We start from the raw sequence: 19,735 nt of genomic DNA, 5'->3' as shown, positions 1-19,735 counted from the left end.
GCGAGCCATTAGGCTGCCACCCTGATGCACCACTTGTCATCCTGACGCATTACTAGTCATCCAGGATGACAACGAAATCACCATAGTCATATAAGAGATTCAGTAAAACTCTATAGCTCACTAACACAAAACCAGCAACATGCATGCCTCAGAAACAGAGATATACAGATGGACCAAGCCAATCGAACCAACCTAACCATACCATGGGGTACAGCTCCTAAAACAACTTGGAGATGATGGCCAGTCAACTCCAAGACCAGCAACACACTTTCTAACTTAACCAGTTGTCCATTAAGATAAGAGTATGCTTCTCCAAAGAGTGCACTACTGCCATAACAAAAGACACTAGACTTACCACTCCCATTCTCAGGGAGGGAGGGCTCAACTGATTCCACATAGAACACTCACCACAGCATTCTCTCACTCATACATCAACATTCAACAGGCACTCAGGTGACATCATAAATCACATGACAAACCAAATCAGACTAACCAAGCTCTTCACAACAAATCTCCCTCCTTACCAAACACACTTACAACAAGTACTTCACAACAGTAATTTTTCCAGCAGGACCTAGGCAATTACTGCTACTAATGGGGACTTTGGCTTGCAATGCAGGTAGTGAAGCACACAGAAACGGGATTTTGCAGACATTGGGAAAACACCCTAAGGCTTGTTTCGAAATGACAGACAACATTTTGGAAAAGGAGGCAAATACTGGAAGGACTAATCGTGGGCACTTAAACTGTCACAGGATGTACTGGCACTAGTTGTAGTGACCTAATCTCATAAACGACCCTTATAACTGGACACAAATTGTTTTTCAACTAGATCAGTTTCCAGCCCGAAGGCAAAGACTTTAGATTATGACATACATAGGATGTTTTTCTTTTTATGATGGGGAGCAAAATCACAAAATCCTAAAAGTATTAAATATGTGGTTAAAGTTGTTAAACGTAATACATTGATTTGCACTGTGAATTAAGTATTACAAGAAGTCAGATGGTAATTAAGATGCATTTAGTAATGTAGACTTTTTACTAAACAGACAGAATGGTTGGTTTAGATAATGCAATGTCATCTACCAGTACAAAGCAAGGAATAGATTAACATATACTTTGTTGGCATCATATACTAGGTGTCTTGTTCTCTTGGAAAGTGAGGGACCAAGATGGTGGAAACACGTATGTATTGTTGAAATGTTTCATTATTTATGCTTTTTTTTTTAATCCTCTGCAGTCATGAATTTTTATCATGTTATTTCTAATGTCAGATTGGTTATTGGCTATGTTCAGCTACAATTAGGGTCACACATGCTACCATAAAAAAGAACAGCACACACAAAACATACATTACAATCTTATACCGCAAAAATTACTTTTTTTAGCACTTACCACATAGCAGCAGGATACAGGCATACAAACACAGGCAACATTTGGGCCCCATCTCAGCCCGTGCCCACCTACAGATATAAAATGTTAAAGTGAGAAAAGGAAGAACATTGTGACATTAGTAAAGGGATTTAAGACCAATAGGAAAATATGTGATCTGAAGAAATGCGGCAAGACCAAAGATTTAAGAGATTAAGGAGAAGAAATAAGTTCAGAAAGTAAACAGAAGGTAGGCTATCGGCACATGCCCATTGTTAGAGGGATCCTGCAGTTATACAGGCAACAGAATACAAGTCTACATATGTATTTATTTATTGCAGCATTTGTAGAGCACACTGTTCCCCACTGGGTCTCTTGCTGATGAGAGTTCTGGAATAATAACAGATCTGAAGAATACAGAGGGGATCGAACCGCGAGAAGTGGGAGAATCACAAGAACAGCAGGTTTGTAATTGGAAGGTTGACACAATGAATCAAGAGACAGATGGTTGGATGCAGTGGATGAACAGAACGATGGGAATAGTGTATAGATTGCATAGAATTAAGAAAGAAGGTGAAGAGGAGACTATAGAGGAGAAGATGTCTAATATTTTTTAATGTCTTTTAAATATTTTCAGTGATTTGTTTAATGGATTTTGTTAACCGAATAAAAACATTATTTATTGTTTGGGACAATGAGAAAGGTCATGACAAAAAAAACGGAACCTAGTGACTGAGAAGGGATTCACGAAAGAAGCAAAAAGAAGAGGGGTGGGAGTAGGGCCGGAGTAACAAAAAAAAAAAGCCTTCAGTAGTGGACAAAGAGTATGGTGCTTCCAATTACTAAAATGTTTTGTTAGTTTCCTGGCCATGCACAAGAACTCCAGCTATAAATATCTAATATTTTTAGTCAGGCAAAATGATGGTTCAATGTTGGCTGCTATGTTTTACTTACACACCCTTTAAATAGACTCTTGTCTCTTGAAAGGACCAACGCATCCTTTCAGTGTGGATAGACGAGCTATGACTCATAACAGTAAACAAGAAATTCGACTACAGAAGGGCACTTCACTGGCTTCCCATCCCAGCCAGAATACTCTTTGAGACTGCTTTTGTCACCTACAAGGCAACCGCTCTTTAGATACCTTCCTAACCAGCTGCAGAGCTCGATAGCTCGGGTGGATCATGTTCCTCCAGGAACGAGGGTATCACTAGTCTGGAGACAAAACTAGCATGCAAGGTGGAAAACAAGGAAAGTGACCCTCTGTGCTATGTCCCTGCCTACTTGAATTCCAAACGGATGTCAATCTAGTCCGCATCAGGAACTCGCATCTTTACTCTTCAGGCAATACCTAGGTACTTACTATGCACCTTGCCTCCTCCTCCCATGGATGGAACATCCTGTGCCACATATTATAAGCCCCTATACTTTCTCCATATGTTTTACTCCATATATTACCCTCAAAACCATGTAGAATGCTCTGTTGCTTCCTAAGTAGGTGCACGCTATATAAAACCAAATACAAGTACATAGCTGTAAAGAAAGATATATCGAGTGACAGCTCAAAATATCAAAGGTCTAGCAAGGGATAATTCAAGCAAAGTTGACACTGCAACGGTAAATAGATCCACATTATGTCCAGAGGAATCTTGAGCCTTTGTGTGTGGTGAAAGTCACTTTTCTATGATGGGTACACTTTCATGCATCTAGTTGAATGTCACACTTGATCTGTTTTTGCCTCTCCCAGATGAATGAATCAACTCTTCTGATGCTTCTGATGTCGAGGCTTCAGATATTCCTAAAACGCTGCAACATCTCCTCAATCAGGGAGTTTAACAAGCCTAATGTTGGCTTAATTTGGGTGCGTTATTATTATTATTATTATTATTAGGGTATTTATTAAGCACTGACCAAGCTTCCAGAAACACCAGAGCACTTTGCAATCATAGGTGGAAGAACAAAGTGAGTGAATCAGAAAAAAAGAAGTGGGGAGCTAACAGGGGAGGGTGGGCGATTGGCAGCATGGGGGAAGACCATGGGGAGCAGATCACTGATTCTTAGGTAGGGTGGGGGAGTGAAGGGTGTGTGGAGCTCGGTTTTATGGAGCAGCCATTCCTTGAAGAGGAAGGTCTTGAGCTCTTTCCTGAACTGTAGAAGTGATGGGGCAAGTCGGATGTTGATGGGGAGGAGGTTTCAGAGTCTTGGAACGTAGACAGAGAAGGCCTGTTTTCTGGTTCTTTCCTTCCTGCACTGTCGTAATTCAAGTCTGCACATTTGCTTCCTCTGGTGGATCACAGCCCTCCAGAGTTTCTAAGTGAGGTAGCTTGGGGTCTTCAAAATGACAGCCTTGTAGATGATGCAACAGTATTTGAAGATGATACGTGCTTGCAGTGGGAGCCAGTGCAGTTCGATGAGGGTTGGGGTGATGTGGTCGAATTTGCAGAGACCTTTAATGAGTCTTGCTGCAGCATGCAGAACACTTTTCAGGGATGCCAAGGTAGTCACCGGAAGGCCTTCCAACAGGGTATTGCCACCATCCAGGTGGGAGAGGATCAAGGCTTGGACAGAGGATCTAAACATTTTTTCTGGGATGACGTGCTTGATTTTCCAGAGGGGAGAAAGTTGGTACCAGGCCATTTGTGTCTTCTTTGCTATGTAATGTTTGAATGTGAGGTGTCTGTCGATGTTGAACACAAGGTACTTGGCACAGGTGGCCAGCTGTGGGTGTGAATCCATCAAGGTTCTTAGCAGAGAGCCAGGTCGTGATGTCAGGGTATTCAGTGTTGTTGGTCAGCAGTAGGAATTCAGTCTTGGAGGGGTTGAGCTTCAGGTAAGCACTGGACATGCAGCACTTGATCAATGTGAAGCAGGCCTTGATTCTGTGGATGCCTTTGATGGAGGATATCTTGAGGTAGATTGGTGTGTCATCTGCGCATTGGTGAATGTGATGTTTTGTCAAGAGATGAGGGTTCTGAGCGGCTGAATGTAAATAAAGATTACGGGGGACATGGTGGATCCTTGTTATATTCCACAGGTGATGGGTAGAGTTAGTGATCTGGAAGAATCCATTCTACAAATGGTTGGCGGTTCTTAAGGTAGGATTTGAACCAGCAAAGGATGATCTCACTGATCCCAAGGCGGAGCTGTAGATTGTCGGTGAATGTCTGGTGATCTACTGTGTCAAATACTGATGAGAGGTCAAGGAGAACTAGGAGGCAAGGATGGGCATCATTGAGGATTTTAAGGGCATCGTTGATCACCTTGATGATAGCCGTTTCTGTGTTGCATTTAGGTCTGAAGCCAGATTGGTAGGACTGAAGGAGGTTATTGACTTCATTTTGTTGGAGGATTTTTGTGCTTTCTCAATTATCTTACCTAGAAAGGGAAGATGGGTAATGGGGCAGCAGTTGCTGAGATCATCAAGGTCCAGTGCTGGTTTCTTAAAATGTCGGAGGATTTATCTGGTTTTAAGGGTCAAGGGGAAGGTGCCCTGAGTTAGTGAGTTGTTGATGATTGTCAGGTAAAAGAGGAGTGCTTCAGTTGGAAGGGTCTTGATTCAGGAGGCAGGGATGATGTCATCAACATACAATGTGACCTTGAGGGATGCTAAGTTGGCAGTGAGGTCTTCCATGGTTAGTGTCTTGAAAGTTGTCCAGGTAGTTGTTGGTTTGCGAAATGGGATGTGTAGTGTGCTGTCAGTTGTGGCATTGGTGTCTATGTGTTGGCAAATCATGTTGATCTTTTTGATGAAGAAAAAGTTGATGGAGGTAGATTTTCCAATAGATGTAGTATAGTAAATGTACGATTCATTCTACCATCCCTGCAAACGTGATTTTATAAGAAATGTATATTGCTTATACAATAAAACGTTGCACCCATTTCTGTCCCTCATTTATTTATGTGATTATAGCTACTGGCTGTTACTTCCTAATTAAAAGAGTTTTTTATTTGAGTTCTACCTTACTTAGTCTGTGATCCTTCCTCTTTTGTTCACTGATCTGTATTCTCATATTGAGGATGAAAAACAAGATATGAAACCTATATTAAGTCTTATTACAGTCCTTTCTGCTTCAATGGGTAATAGTACTTAATATAGAAATGTAAAATAACCTTGTAATCTTATGATGTTCCCACTCCACATTTTGCACTCTGATCTTACATGGTCTACAACTGCATCCTTTCTTGGTTGACAGCACCTATATCCAAGTTTTTTTTGTAAAACTTCATATTTTGTAAGCATTAACTCTCTAGCGTTTTTTAATTGCCGTCAGTTGTTTGGCCTCAATTCTGCAGACTGGCATCGAGAGTATGGGCATTTGTTATGCTATTTTTCTATATGTAAGCGTGATGTGCGGGGATATAAAATGATTGCACAAAACTCATTTTTAAAATGGTGTATTCTTAAGGGTTTTTTATGTGCTTCTAGATTGTACAGTTTATTGGGGGTTCAGAAGACGATTTTCTGTTGGCATATTCATCAGAATTCACTAGTAACACTTTGTGGAGTAGAGCATTCTGACATGACCATGAGTACGCCCTCACACACTTCCTTTTCTTAAATTCCTACAATTAATTTTGCATAATGCTATGGATTGTACATTTTTAAATCTGGTCTTGCACCCCCTTCCTTTTTTCTCCACGTATATGTGTATCTTTGAAATAACGTGTATGTTGTCGGGGGCAGTGCACTTTTAGAGACTGCTTCTTTAAACCACCTATTGTTAGTTAGGATCCAGAGGGAAAAAAGTTGTTCTAACTGTAATGTGTTGCTAAATTTGAAATAACTAAGCACAACTGGCATGTGTAAACCACCACAGTTCAAAGCGTTTAAAAACTTCAGAGTGAAACTAATGCGTGAAGCAGGTTAAAAACACAATGTGAACCATTAGTCAAGTTGATTTCAGCTCCCAAATGATCTGCTGGGGTGTGAGACATATTGAAAATGGGCTCGTAAAGCTCATCCTCAAAGGCACATCTGGGACTGCTGCACTGCACTGAAAGGGTGAAATGCATGTTCAGTTATGCAAGAAACTGAATGGAAAAGGAAATCTCTTACCTTGCTTTCTGCCTCTGGAAGGAGAAAGGGTGCAATAGACAGACTTTTCCTAGGTTTCTAGTGTCATGCTTACCTCAAAAGCTCATCCAACCAAAGCCTGGAACAAACCATGGGATCTTAAGGTTTTATAGGAATTTCCTTCCTGATTCTCCTCCCACTCTTATCAGATTCTTGGCATACGCATGTTTATTATCTGCAATGCTTCACCTAATACATTCTTGCTGTTTCGGCAATTTCTCTAACAGATGACATTCAACAGGATTTTACACTTGAATCTCCGCCAGCAGAAAGTGTGCATCCTGGAAGCAACATTGTGCCTTAATGAGGTAGCGGATGTCCACGTGGAAGCACAGTGCTTAACTAAAGTTATCAAACTTTTTTTGCCAATAGGACAACATTGTACCAAGACAACTTTCTATGCTTTAAGAAAGATTTAATCTGAAGACCCCCATAATTAGACTTTCTTCAAAGTGAAAGGACTGAGGCCCATTTTGGATCTGCCCTCAGTGTTAAAGAAGAAAACAAATCAATGCATGTACAGCATGCATGGCCTATTCCCTAGAATTGTGCCTATGTTTTAGAGTAGGTTCGAAGAAGTCTGTAGACAAGGGACAAAGCACTTGAGGACCGGTGTAATACAGATTACCACCATTTGTAATGTATGGCTATGTGATGGATTTGAAATGTGCTCAAAGCACCACTTGAAGTCTGTTGTCTGTCATTACCGAGTGGTACGTTTAATTTGTCCCATGAAACTAACTTTAGAATTCTAAATCTTTAGAATGGTAAATCTGGGACTGCCAAGTCTATTGGTCATGTGTGGTCAAGTCGAATATACGCCCAGTGAAAAGAAAAGGTCAATGCCAACAAACAAGGTCTGCAGGGTGGGATTGGCAAAATGTATGTCCTATATCCAATGACAGACCCTAGCTAGTGGCTCAAAAGAAAGAAACACAGCAAAAAGATGTCAAGGCTGTAGAGATTATAAGGCAGACCCCCCTTTTGAAATGTTTTATGCACACCATCCTTTTTTGTGCTTTCTGTGTGCTTTATTCCCTTTTCACTATTGAGATAAATAGTTAGAGTGGAATAACCAGAGGTCTCGCTTAGCAATGGTCCGAACTAAAATAGAGGGCAATACGGGACACCTTTAATATAGAACCCCAGATTTTGTGAGGTCGATATTTCTCTCCTTTTCTATTTCCTTCCATTTCTGGTTTCCATTTATTCGTATCTCACTCACTTTGTTATAGTACCTTTCATTTATGTACTCTGCTATTTTACCATGTCAAATGTAACTTGAACAAATGTAAATATTTGAAAGGTATAGTGAGCAAAAAGCGATGGCTGCAAACTCTCAAAGTGGGGAAAAAAACAGCAGGTTATCATGCAATGTTCTTTTCTGGAGAGCGGTGCCTGCTACCTTTTTTGAAAAATATTTGCAAGGAACTTGGGGTTGGTCACCCTGAGTTACCCAGACGTGGACTCCCTGCTCACTGTGCTCAGAGAGGCACGGCTCCACCTCACTGATGAGGCCCAACAAGGCTGAAACACGTGTATGGGGTTGCTTTTGATACTCTTGTTTAGAGGGAAATTCCCTTAGCATTTCGGTGCTGGACTGCCCATGTGGGGGGGACAAAGACTGATATGCAAATGGTTATTTCCCATCTGTGAAAGGTACAGTGAGCAAAAAGCGATGACTGCAAACTCTCAAAGTGGGAAAAAACCACAGAACAGGTTATCATGCCATGTTCTTTCTGGAGAGGGGTGCCTGCTACCTTTTTTGAAAAGTAAATATTTTCTATACTATATGTTGATTTTTTTACACACTCTTTGTTCTGTACACTGTATGTTGAGTGTTTACCCACTACATGGTTTCTTCATTCACACTTGGCTTTACCTTTTTATCCTCTTGAAGAAATAATTAACAATAACAAAACAATTAGATCTTTCTCAGTGTGCATTTAGAGTGTTTTACATGTTCAATGATGGTGAAGGGATAATGAAAATAAACTCCCCAATCCAGAATAATTTGATTTGAATCAATGGACAAATGGTTCCTTTCTTTACCCCAATGGTAGGCCCTTTACGTTTTTGATAGTATTAGATTTTGCCATCTCTACCACTGGACGTGCAGGGCAACCCATTTTTGTTTTCTCTATATCCAATGACAGTCTGGCACTCTTTTGTATGGAATGTTCTAAGGATGGAAGCACACCTTTGGCTCACTGATGTTTAGGCGTGTAAGCCTTCCACTGCACCAGGCTGTCATTGTGAACTTGGGAATGTTTAAATATTGCACAAGGAATGAGGACAGCCATACTTACATCCTGGGGCAATGAATAGCCACAAGCTGGCATGTTCTAAAAAACTGAGACGATCTACAGACACTTTTATATCACGGTGGGTTTTGAAACGTGGCTCTTTTGGGAGTGCAGTCCTGGACAGGGATTCTTGGAATTTCCTGAGGCCTGCTAGATTGCTAGCGTGATTGAGCAGCCAGGCTTATCTCAAGAGGGGTCAATGTGAGCAGTAGTGGAGTTACACAGAGATTCACAGTGACAAGTATCCAAATAAAATCGTACACTGAAGGTTTCTTGATGAAACAATTATTAATTCATTTAACAGTTAGTTTGAATAATCCTTCTTCAGAACGGGCAATATAACAGTAACACACACACACACTCCAAAATACACACTCTTAGTTTCTCTAAATCAGTAAATACCCATTTGGGATGGCAGGCAGACACTTTCTACACCCTCAGGTGACTTAAATAGCTAGGGCACTGTGAACATTAATATATCACTGCTGCATTTAGCACAATACTTAGAAGTATGTCAAAGAGAAAGGTTATTAGAACAAAACAAGATAGCTTGCAAATATTCTGAAGCAGGTAAGTACTTTTGGAAACCCCCAATGCAAAGCAAGTTTATCCCTTCCGGGAAGGAAGACCAAACACAAAGTCAGACGAAGAAGAGACATTCAGGAAGCCAGGCCAGGCCAAAGACAATTGGACAAAAGTCTAGTTGAACTGGAGCAATTCTTATAGGTCGGTAAAAGTCTTGCACAATGTTTTAGAAGTCTTTGTAGAAAAGAAGAATCAATGTAGGTACACACGCTGATTAGGCTTGTAAGGTAAAGAAGCTGTTAGGAACTCTACAGAAGCAGTGGTCGAAGTGTACAAAAAGAAGTAGTGGAACTGTGTTACCTGCTGGCCTGTACCCGCTCCCCACAAACCCCATCACCCTCCCACACACAATACAAACCCCCAAACGCATGCACCTGCTGTTTAAGGAAACGTTCAGTGTGTTGCACTGAAAGTGCAAGTTTCATCTTCTTCCTACACTTTTATTTTAAAACAAAACCATTCCGGAATGGTTTCTTTTTTAAAATAAAAGTATAGGAACCGTAAAACTTAATAAAAAAAGTAGGGAAGCACCGCTCCCAACCGCTCCCGCTCACTTCGACCACTGTACAGAAGCAACCACGACAAGTCTCAACTGAGAACACGTGAAGCCACATGAAAAGAGTTAAGTTCTCTTAGACTGTACTGTACCTTTGGTTAGAAGAAAAACAGTTACAGCTGGCTTCTGTTCCTGTGTAGCTCAGCAGATCCTGTGTTCCTGGGCCTTAGTCGTGGGGACAAGAGGGAAAACGTCTGAAGAACTCCTGCACTGCAATGGGACGATCAGCGACAGAAACGGACCAACTTCTATTCAGTCGCACTTTGTGGTTTTAGCTCCTCGCATCTCAGCAAATAGCACCACAGCTGCTCTTGGCTGTCGAGATGGGCTTTCCTTGCATCTGGGGACCAGCACTCTGTTGAGTTGGCTCAGGCTCGGTCAGTCCTGCTTCCTGGGAGTCCGGATGATCTTCCTGGAGCTCTTGGCCAACTTAAAAGCAACCCACACAATCTGGTGTTCCTCTCCCGGGCTCTTCGGTTCCAGCAGCAGCAGCAGTGGAAATACAACCAGCTTCGAGACGATGTCCAGATGGGCTTACTTTGGAGTTGATTGGTCCCACCAACTCAAGGGGAGAAGTCGTCTTTGCAGGGCTTCTCTAGTTGAGGCGAATTCGGAGCTTCAGCACAGCAGCAGGGCTTCACCGGGCAAACCAAATGGTCCAGGAGTTGCAGCAGGTGTCTCTTCCAAGTTCTTCAGATTCCTTAGTCCAGTGTACGACTCTGCCTTCCAAGCCAAAAAGACTTGCCTTTTATGCAGGTTTCTCCCATTCATTCCAGCCTAGCTGTCGGTCACCAAGCAGTGTGGCTGTCCTTGCCGGGCAGCCAGCCGGCCAATCACCTAAGAGTGCATTCCTACCTCCTAGGAGACTATGCACATGGCGTTTCTGGCTCCTCCCTCACTTCCTGCACCTGCCAGACACCCTGTAGCCAGAGGCGGGATTCACTTGTGAATCCTGCCGAAGACAAAATGAAGAAAGTGACCAAACCTGGTTTGTTGTGCAGAGTAAATCTCAAGAAGGACCTTTCCACAAAAAAAATGGCAAAAAAAGAAGACCGCCCCATTTTGACAAAAAGGCACCCTTTGGTGCTTTACTGCAATTGCGAATGCAGCCCGCAGTAAAAGCACACCACGGTAGTTAAAAGTAAACCAGTGCCACCAGCCATTCATTGAAGAAAAGGTAACACACAAATGTTACATGAGAAACTAGACAAAGGGCATACTAAGTAACCCCTCCAGCACCCTATTATAAGATAGTGTGTGCTGGGTCTAGAAAGTTACAAATGTAAGTAAAGTCAATTTCACTTCGCTGCTCTTGGAAACAGTAGTTTATCCCAGAGAAGGTATTTAAACCTTGGGGAAATCTGAAAGACTTCCCTGTGCCACTGCACTGAATGTGCTGTGTGACACAATGTAAAGATGATGTCAGACTCCGTACTTATAAAGAAACACAGTGTTCAAATCACATAAAAATACATGAGTGGGAAAAAAGGGTCTAACTCTCTCCAGGTTAAACCCTAAAAGTCCTACAATCCAGCAAAGTTGCTGGGGGCCAAGGTAGAGAGGAATTAGCACATTTCTGAGAATTCTCCCTAACACCCATCTTCCTTACTGTTGGGTAAGCTTTTCATATTAATGATAAATCTTCCTGACCTGTTTCAATCCCAGAACATTTTTGCTTTACTAGTGGATTATTATGTCTTATACCTCAGTGAGTGGGAACCTTTTTTCACATGCACAGTCTTTTACTCTTTTTATGGGTGTCATATTTTAGACTCTCCATAGTGTCTTTTTATTGTTATCCTATTTGACAACGTTTGGCACATACTGCCTATTGTTGCTGTGTTGCCCTTAGGGCTCCCCTTTTAAATTTCTCTGGCTAACCTTGAGAGAACTACAGTTCCCAAGGGTAGAATGGATCTTTGGATCCCTTTTACATTTTATTTTGTGAAACCCGCACACCCCACCTTATGTGGAGTGCTGGGGAGATACAATGTGTCCCCTGTCACACTAAAACTGTAACAATTCTGTTACAGGGACAAGCTTACCTTTAATGGCTAGTGGCATCGATACCTTTTATTAATTTGGTGTACCTTTAACACAGGCTGTGTGCACAGCCCTGGTAAAGGCACTCATGGGTGTTAATTTTACCAAAATGGCCCCTGTCTTGTTTTTTGCCATTTTAGTTTAGTGTTCTTTAACTTTGCTTGTTCCTTCCCATAACATACAGGGTGAGAAATTCCTTTGTGTGATTTTTATCTTCTGTGGGAAGCCACTGGACTCCCGGCCCAGGCTCCAGTCTGTCTGTAAAGCACGGGAGGAGTCCAAAACTCAACAGCCCTTTGTCTTCCCCCTTGCCTGAATAGGGACAAATCCCATTGGGGGGCTGGATGTCCTGATTCGACAACCAGACCGCCCCTGGTTGTAAAATGCAGGGAGAGAATGAAGAATGTATGCTGTAGTTCCTGTTAAATACACCGAACCTGGAAGCTGAAGACAAGTTGACCACTGAAATTAAAACCGAAGAGGTTGATGAAGGATGATGAAGGAAAAGTGGCTGAGATGATTTCCAGGGACCGGAGAGCCTGCTGTGTAACCGGAGCCTGCTGTAGCCCTTCCTTCCAATCAACCTGGGGATTCTGAAAAGGATGACCCTGACCAAGAGCCTGGTAAAACCCACTAGGCTCAAAAAGACCTGCATTTTGTGCAATACCCTAATCCCCTTTGACCTCAAGCCAATGTCTTCCAAATTCTTCCGAATCTCGCTGAAACTTTGTGGGCTTCCTGGTGGAACTCCAGAGACATCATTCTTGTCTGAAAAGTCCCCTCACCAGAGTGCTGGACCATTGCAACGACGAGAAACCGACCAGTGATATTCTGTCTTCTTCCGTGCTCATGAAAAAGGTGCTACATCCACAGAGCCACATCCAACTATGAGGACAACCTTGGCTAGAGCCTTCCCTGTTGATCCCTGCTGCAGACTCCCTTCCAAGGTCCTGTTTTCAGTCACCATGACAAGGAATCCACTGACAGGGGTTTTGGCTGCAGATCCTGAAGTCCTTCTGCTGCAAAATCTTCCTCTGTGCTGAGGTACTGTGCTGGCTTGGGTGTCTACTTACCTTACGTCTCTTGTGATTCCTGTGTAGTTTTGGGGTGCTTTCTGTGATTGGGAGGCCTCTCGTCCAGTTGTCCCAGGCTCACTGCTGGAATCCTCCGACGGTGTCTTCTGTGAAGCCCCTGGACGCTCAACTAACTCTAAAGTAAAATACTTACCTGTTTGAACAGTCTTCCTTAGGAATTCTGACTTTTACTACTTAAGAACCTATCCTGACGCTGCCTGTTGGACACTAGACCCTAGTGACCCCCCTTCTGTCACTGAGAACACTTATGCTCCAAGAATAAGGGAAAGACTTTCAAAGGATTGGGACTTTTGCCTAGAAAAGAGAATAAGTGCTTAAAAGTTGCTTACTTATAAAATAGTTGGTTGGTAACTGTAACTCTGAGAGTGAATAGTTACAAAAGTTATTACTTACCTTAGAAATTTTCTGCCATTTTTCTTTTTTCTTTGCTTTAATTGATTACGATTTTTACAAACAAACTTGTCTTTACAACTTTTCCTTTAGTTTCTCTTTGTTAGTTTAGACCTTTCCATCTGTCGTCTTAATTTGGTCGAGTTGTTTTCCAAGGGAAAAGAGAAGAAGAGAAGAAATGAAGAAAGGAAAACCTTAAGAAAGAGGAAAAAGTCTTCCTGCCGACGATGGGTTGATTTCTTGAATTATGTCCTGCCAAATCGTGTGTACCAATTTAGTCTGCCTCTAGAGGGAGAATCCTATGTATAAAAGAAACTGCAGTGTTTTATCCCCATTCATCAGCTTCACCCACCAGTCTTCCTCATCGTAGGTCCAAAAATGTGAGGCGTGGTGTGCTAAGTGGATTTTCTGTTCCTCATTTAAACCTGAACAATAGATTAACAGGTGCTTTAAGGTTTACACCTGATTTGATTTGTTGCAGAACCTGCGCTTGTTTTGGTCTGCTTTTTCGCGTATTGCATGGATCTCGTTAGTGGGTAGCAGGTTAAGTCGCATTTTCAAAAAGCTATTTCGGTATACTCTGTTAGGAAACTTTAACAGATAACCCGGGAGCTGATTTAGCTTTTTGGTATTCATTGGCAGGCTAATGGTTAACTTGCAAGTAGAGGCCATGGCTAGAGTGCGAATCCAGTCGCTTTCCATTAATTTCCATTTTACCCTGGACGGGTTGGACCTAAGGTCTAGTTCAGTGCAGCCAAGTTCGTCCAGTTCGGACCCGTTTTTGTTTGTCCAGTTGGTTAGCAGTTTACTTGTCCCACACAACAATTCCTTGTTGTTGATCTTAAACATTTCAGGACAGGTCAGGACTATAATTTTATGAAAAAGTGCCAAACTGTTCCATTTGACAACAGCGTACAGCGATAGAAGGCTTAGTTCCCTGCGTATAGTGGATATTGCAGTAGACTTTGGGAGCCTAGTGTTCTAATTCCAAATAGACCCTCGAGCCGTGGCCATGTTTTTGCTGGAATTTCTGGCATGGCCTCAGCTCCAGAAGTCAATGAAGGGACTACTTTTGCCTTGTAAAAGTTGACGGTTGGCACCAAAGAAAAGCGTATGTATCTCCAATCCATTGTCTTTGCTTGACTGGCCAAAGTTTTAGCTTTCTTCAGGAGTGATGCCTGCATCGAGATCTCCACAGAGCTGTTGTTAAGTGTGACTCCCAGATATTTAAACACTCGCTCAATCTCTTTCTGCCCTAGGAACCATTTAAGTTTATTTCTCTGTTTAACAGATTTTTCAAAGCACATGACTTTGGTCTTTTCTTAATTTATCTCCAAGTTGTTACGTATAGTGTAACTCTAAAGACGATCAAGTTGGCTTTGGAGGCCGACTGCCATTTCATCAATCAAGACCAGGTCGTCGGCGTATAGGAGACAAGACACTCTGACTCCCCCAATAGTGGTAAGGAAAGATCTGGTCAGTAGTTCGAAGTTCTGCAGGTCCGTCAAGTAGAAGTTAAATAATGCTGGTGCAAGTGGGCAACCCTGCTTTAAGCCTCTTGAAGTAGTAATCTCAGATGCCAATAGACCAGCATGATTTAGGTGTACTCTCATTGGGGTGTTTGTGGGGAGAGCCATTAAGGGATTCATTATTTCCACTGGGCAGTTCCTTTCTGCGAACATTTCCCACAGGTGCTCAAGAAGGACCTGGTTGAAAGCTTGGACCAGGTTGACAAACGGGACAAAGATTCTAGGTCTTCCTTCTTGGATCTTTCCCTTCAAAATACTTAACAGGAAGATGTTTGCTGACGTGCTAGTGTTTTTCACAAATCCTGTTTGGAAGGGATCATTCTAGCCTGCTGTCCTTGTCCAAGTGTTGAATTGCGCCAATAGGAAGGAACAAATAATTTTTCGATCACATTTAACAGGGCTATCGGACAGTAGTTTTTCGGGTCTTCTTTCGTCCCTTTTTTAATATGGGAACCACCAAGGCGGACCTCCACGAATTACGGATCAAACACGTTTTTGGAGGCTTTTTCTAGCACCTCATGGATAAAGAGGGCCCATTCCTCCGGGTGTTTCTTCAAGATGGCGTTTGTTAGGCCATTGGGCCGAGGTGCCCTTGATGTGTTAAGTTTTCGTATCTCCCCTAGTATTGTTTCAATGTCGTGGGGAACAGTCCATGATTTGATCGTGTTTCATGGTAGATTTCTCAGGAGTTAGTTTGATCCTTTAAAGAGGGCGGACAAGTGGTCCTACCAAGCTTTTTCACCAATGTTGTTTTGTTGCGAGTCACTTGTGGCCAAAGTTTGTCGTATGTGATGGGTCATTTTTTTCCATTCCTTCCTGGTCCTTGCTTTTTAACAAGAAAGCATTTGAGTAAAGGCATTTAGTCCACAGTTGTATTCTCTTGACTGCTTTTTATGGTTTCCGCAGCTGTGATGTAGTCTCTTGATAATGTTTTGATGTCAGGACCACTTAGCCTTAGGCGGGTGCCTCTGTTAATCACCTTGACTTTGACCTTCATTGTTTATTGATGTGGTTCCGATGTAGCCCTCCAAGACCTTGTTAGAATGTTATGGTTGCTGTTCTCTGTCCTAATGACTTCAAACGTTGTTATAAGCTGTAGCAGTTCCCTGGACACATTCCCAGAATGTCACCATTGAGTTAATTTGGTTTTCTTCAACCTTTAAAAAGTGGAGATCCCGAGAATCCATTAGCAAGGACCAAAATCTTCCTCTTGTCTCTGGTGGTGAGATGTTGTTCTGGTCTCCCTTTCCTTGTGTTCTTTTTTTGGCAGATGGCGTTTAAGTCTCTGCACACTACCATATACTTTGAGTGATGGGTTTTGTGTGCGTCATCGATTCAAATTGCTGCCATCTCGAGGAAGTTAGCATTGGAAATGGCTTGAGGATTCCAGTAACGGTTTATTACCACCATGTTTGACATTCAGATAGCCGAAAATAGATTTTTGAAATCATTGTTGGATTTACCCCCCAATGCGCTGTCCACGCCAGTGGCATGCATATTTGACCTTATTGAGATCCAATATACTATTATGATGCAGCCCGTGTTTTATTGGCTGCGTATTTGGAATAATAAAGCCTTGGTTTTGTTTAGGGAAGGTTTGGAAGAGGTTCTCTCAATGCCAGGTGGTAGGAAACTTTCTTGGTTCAGGCATGGAAGAGCCATGATTTTTAGCATTGGATTTGGGGATCTATGGAGTGACCCCACAAGGTTGGGTAGTGCCTATAAAATGGTGATCAAGAATAATTTTAGAGAATGGGCATGGAGTATGATGGTTTATAATTGCCAAAGGGGAAAAAGAACTAGGGCTTATTTGCAGTTTAAGGACATCTGGGGGTCAGAGGTATATCTGGACCTCCTGAAGGTTACAAAAAATAAAAAACATGGTTTGCTAAGTTCCGATTAGACATACTCCCATCGGCCCATAAGTATGTTAAGAGGAAAAGTGGGTCTTATCCGTCGCCCGCATGCACTTTGTGGTAAGGAGCGTGAGGATGAGGCGCATCATTTTGTTTTTTGCAAGGCACATTCCCAGGCAAGGGTCATTGGCTTGGCCCAGTTTGGAGCCACTTAGTCAAGCTCCCAACCCCATCAGCTATCTGAGCCCTGAAATGTTGCACCCATCCTGAACAGGTGTTAGCAGTCTCAAAATTCATAAGATCTGCATTCAAGAAGAGAATGGTAGGGTCCACAATGAGCACTATATTGGTAGAGCAGTAGGTTGGGGGGATGCCTGTACCAAGGTCGGGATTTATAGAAGCTCATACTGGTTTTATTGTTGTATGCATATTTTAAACACAATGATTTTAAGATACCATTTTAAGAACAATGCAGATATTAATGTAAATCATGTTTTAATGTTTTGTACTGTAAAATGTGCACTTTGATGGAGATTTAGGATGACTATTTATCGGATGGGAAGAAGTTATCAGGTTTGGCCAACTCACCAAAAGGGCGAGAGTAAAGAGACTTGAGAGTGTTTTTATTAAATTCATACCACTGCCCAATCTAACCGCCGTTAGTAGGTCCGATGTTGGTTGTCCCTTAATTCCTTTGGCTGTTGGGGATATAGTTAAATTGAACCCGTCAAGATAAGGTTTTTCCGTCAACCAGGTTTCCTGGAGACAAAGGATGTCATCGTCACCAAGATTTATGTCACTCGGGCTGTTAAGTGCTTAAAACCCTGGTGTTCCATGAGGCGATCTTTAAAAGGGTGTGTACCTTTCTGGTCAACTTGGAAATGGCCTCTGATGGAAGCCATTGTCTAAGATCCTTTAGTGGCTAGGTTTGAGGTTGTCTTGCCAATGCTTCCGAGATCCATGACCACATTTGTAAGTCCTGCTTTTTGTTTTGAGTCGTGGATTCTGGGTTAGAGTCCATAGAGTGGACAGAATCCTGAATAGGTTTGAACCTAACTTTCAAATGTATTCTTGGCGATCTCGTACTCTGAGTTCTGCCATTCTGAAAAGTAGATTTAAGGTTGTTTTACTTACCTTAGAAATGTTGTGCCATTCCGAAAAGTATATTTAACATCTTTTTTCCTTAGAAACTGTTTCACCATTCTAACAAAAAGTAGATGTAAGGGTATATTACTCAGCTATGAATTGGTTGTGCCTCTTCCCCAAAGGTAATGCTTTTGGTTTCACTTTATTATTCCTATTAGGATAATTGTATGAGTGTCCCCCAACTGGGTCTTGCTTCTGCTGACTTGCTGTTAGTCTGTCCAGAATAAGTCTGCATTAGGTTTTACCTACCTAGAATAAGCTTGAGTCATTTACAAAGAGTAACACTGGGGTTTGCTTTCCCTGTTCAGTTTTAGTCAGACACAAAATCAGTCTTAGCTTTATACCTGCCCCAAGTTGCTTATAGCTCCTTGAAAAATGATATGGGTTTAACTAACCTTCAGTTAGCTGTGTGCCATCCTGAAATAAGTTATCAAGAGTTGCTTATCTCAATCTGTGTTTACTGATCTCAAAAGTGCATGCAGTTGAATATTCCCTCCTAAGGTTTTACTCACCTAGTATAACTGTGAGCTATCACAAAAGTAGTTATAGGTTTTTACTGTACCAACAATAAGTGTTCCTCTATTCACAAACTATATATTGTCCAGTTGACTGATTATGTGATGTGTTGCTGAGCATCACATTACAACTGTTAGGGTCTACTACCTTGGTATTACTGAATGTAATCTGAAAGGAACCATTGGTTTTACTCCCCATGAATTGGTGTGCCCTCTACTGAATGTGTTTAAAAAGATTGAACTTTACAAGAACTATTGTTAGGTGTTCCAAATAAGATTATATGCTTGGGTCTGTGTACCTCCAAGCATTGTGTTGTGTTGTGTTTCTTTTTGTAATGTGTTTATGACTTTGATCAGTACCTACCCCAAGACTTAACTTGGCCTAATTGTATTTAGAATCAACCTTTATTTGATATAATAATTCTGGTTGTCAGTGTTTCTATTGATTCATTTGTGTGTTATATATGACATACATAATATGGCATTTATAACGCAACGCACCTATACACAAGTGTTTCAAGGCGCGAGATTCTTTGTACCTGTCTACAGCCTTCTAACCCTCCTAAAATATGCCCTGCTGCTCTCTCTATGCTACCATGAACTCAAGTGGTACAGCTTTATACTAAGAGTGGAGTCTTGTAATGTCTCAGTTGAATGCTTTTGATGAAGTTGGATAGAACTTCAGAAAAACTGCTCTAACACCTACTCCATCTGGGCTGGAGTTACTCAGCATCAGGATCTTAGTTTCAACAGGTGAGTGGAGTCTGCTTACAAGCTTGATTTCAGGTCTACTTTGGGCATTATGGCCCTTTATCGTGAACTGAGTGCTACCCATGTGTATCATTTATATGTATTTGTTTTTTTGTGCCTGCCTCCTTCAAAGTGCTTGTTGGCCTACAGAGCAACATGACGTTCGTGTGAAACAACATAAAAAGCATGATATAATGTAACCAGATATAACACAAGATACTCAGCTAGTATAGCAATACTTGCCATTAAGTTCCAATAAACAAAATGAAGTTGGGCATAAATAAACAAATACACAAATGTGAAAAAGAGACAGACTCTGTTAACACCAACAAATTAAATTCTAGTAGAACCTTGCAATTGGGAAGGGAGAGTTAAAAATGAAAAAACACAAGTGTGGAGCAGGGTTTGGTATAGATGAAGTGAAGGGTAACGTGGAAGTCCAAACAACATGAAAGTAAAAGGAAGGAGTACAAATAGGCACAGTTTCAAGGTAATTTTCCAAACCATCGTTCTTTGCCTG

The sequence above is a fragment of the Ambystoma mexicanum genome, chromosome 1p, assembly GCF_040938575.1.
Source record: "Ambystoma mexicanum isolate Mex_15411 chromosome 1p, UKY_AmexF1_1, whole genome shotgun sequence".
Taxonomy (NCBI): Eukaryota; Metazoa; Chordata; class Amphibia; order Caudata; family Ambystomatidae; genus Ambystoma; species Ambystoma mexicanum.
This window is presented reverse-complemented; position numbering follows the sequence as displayed.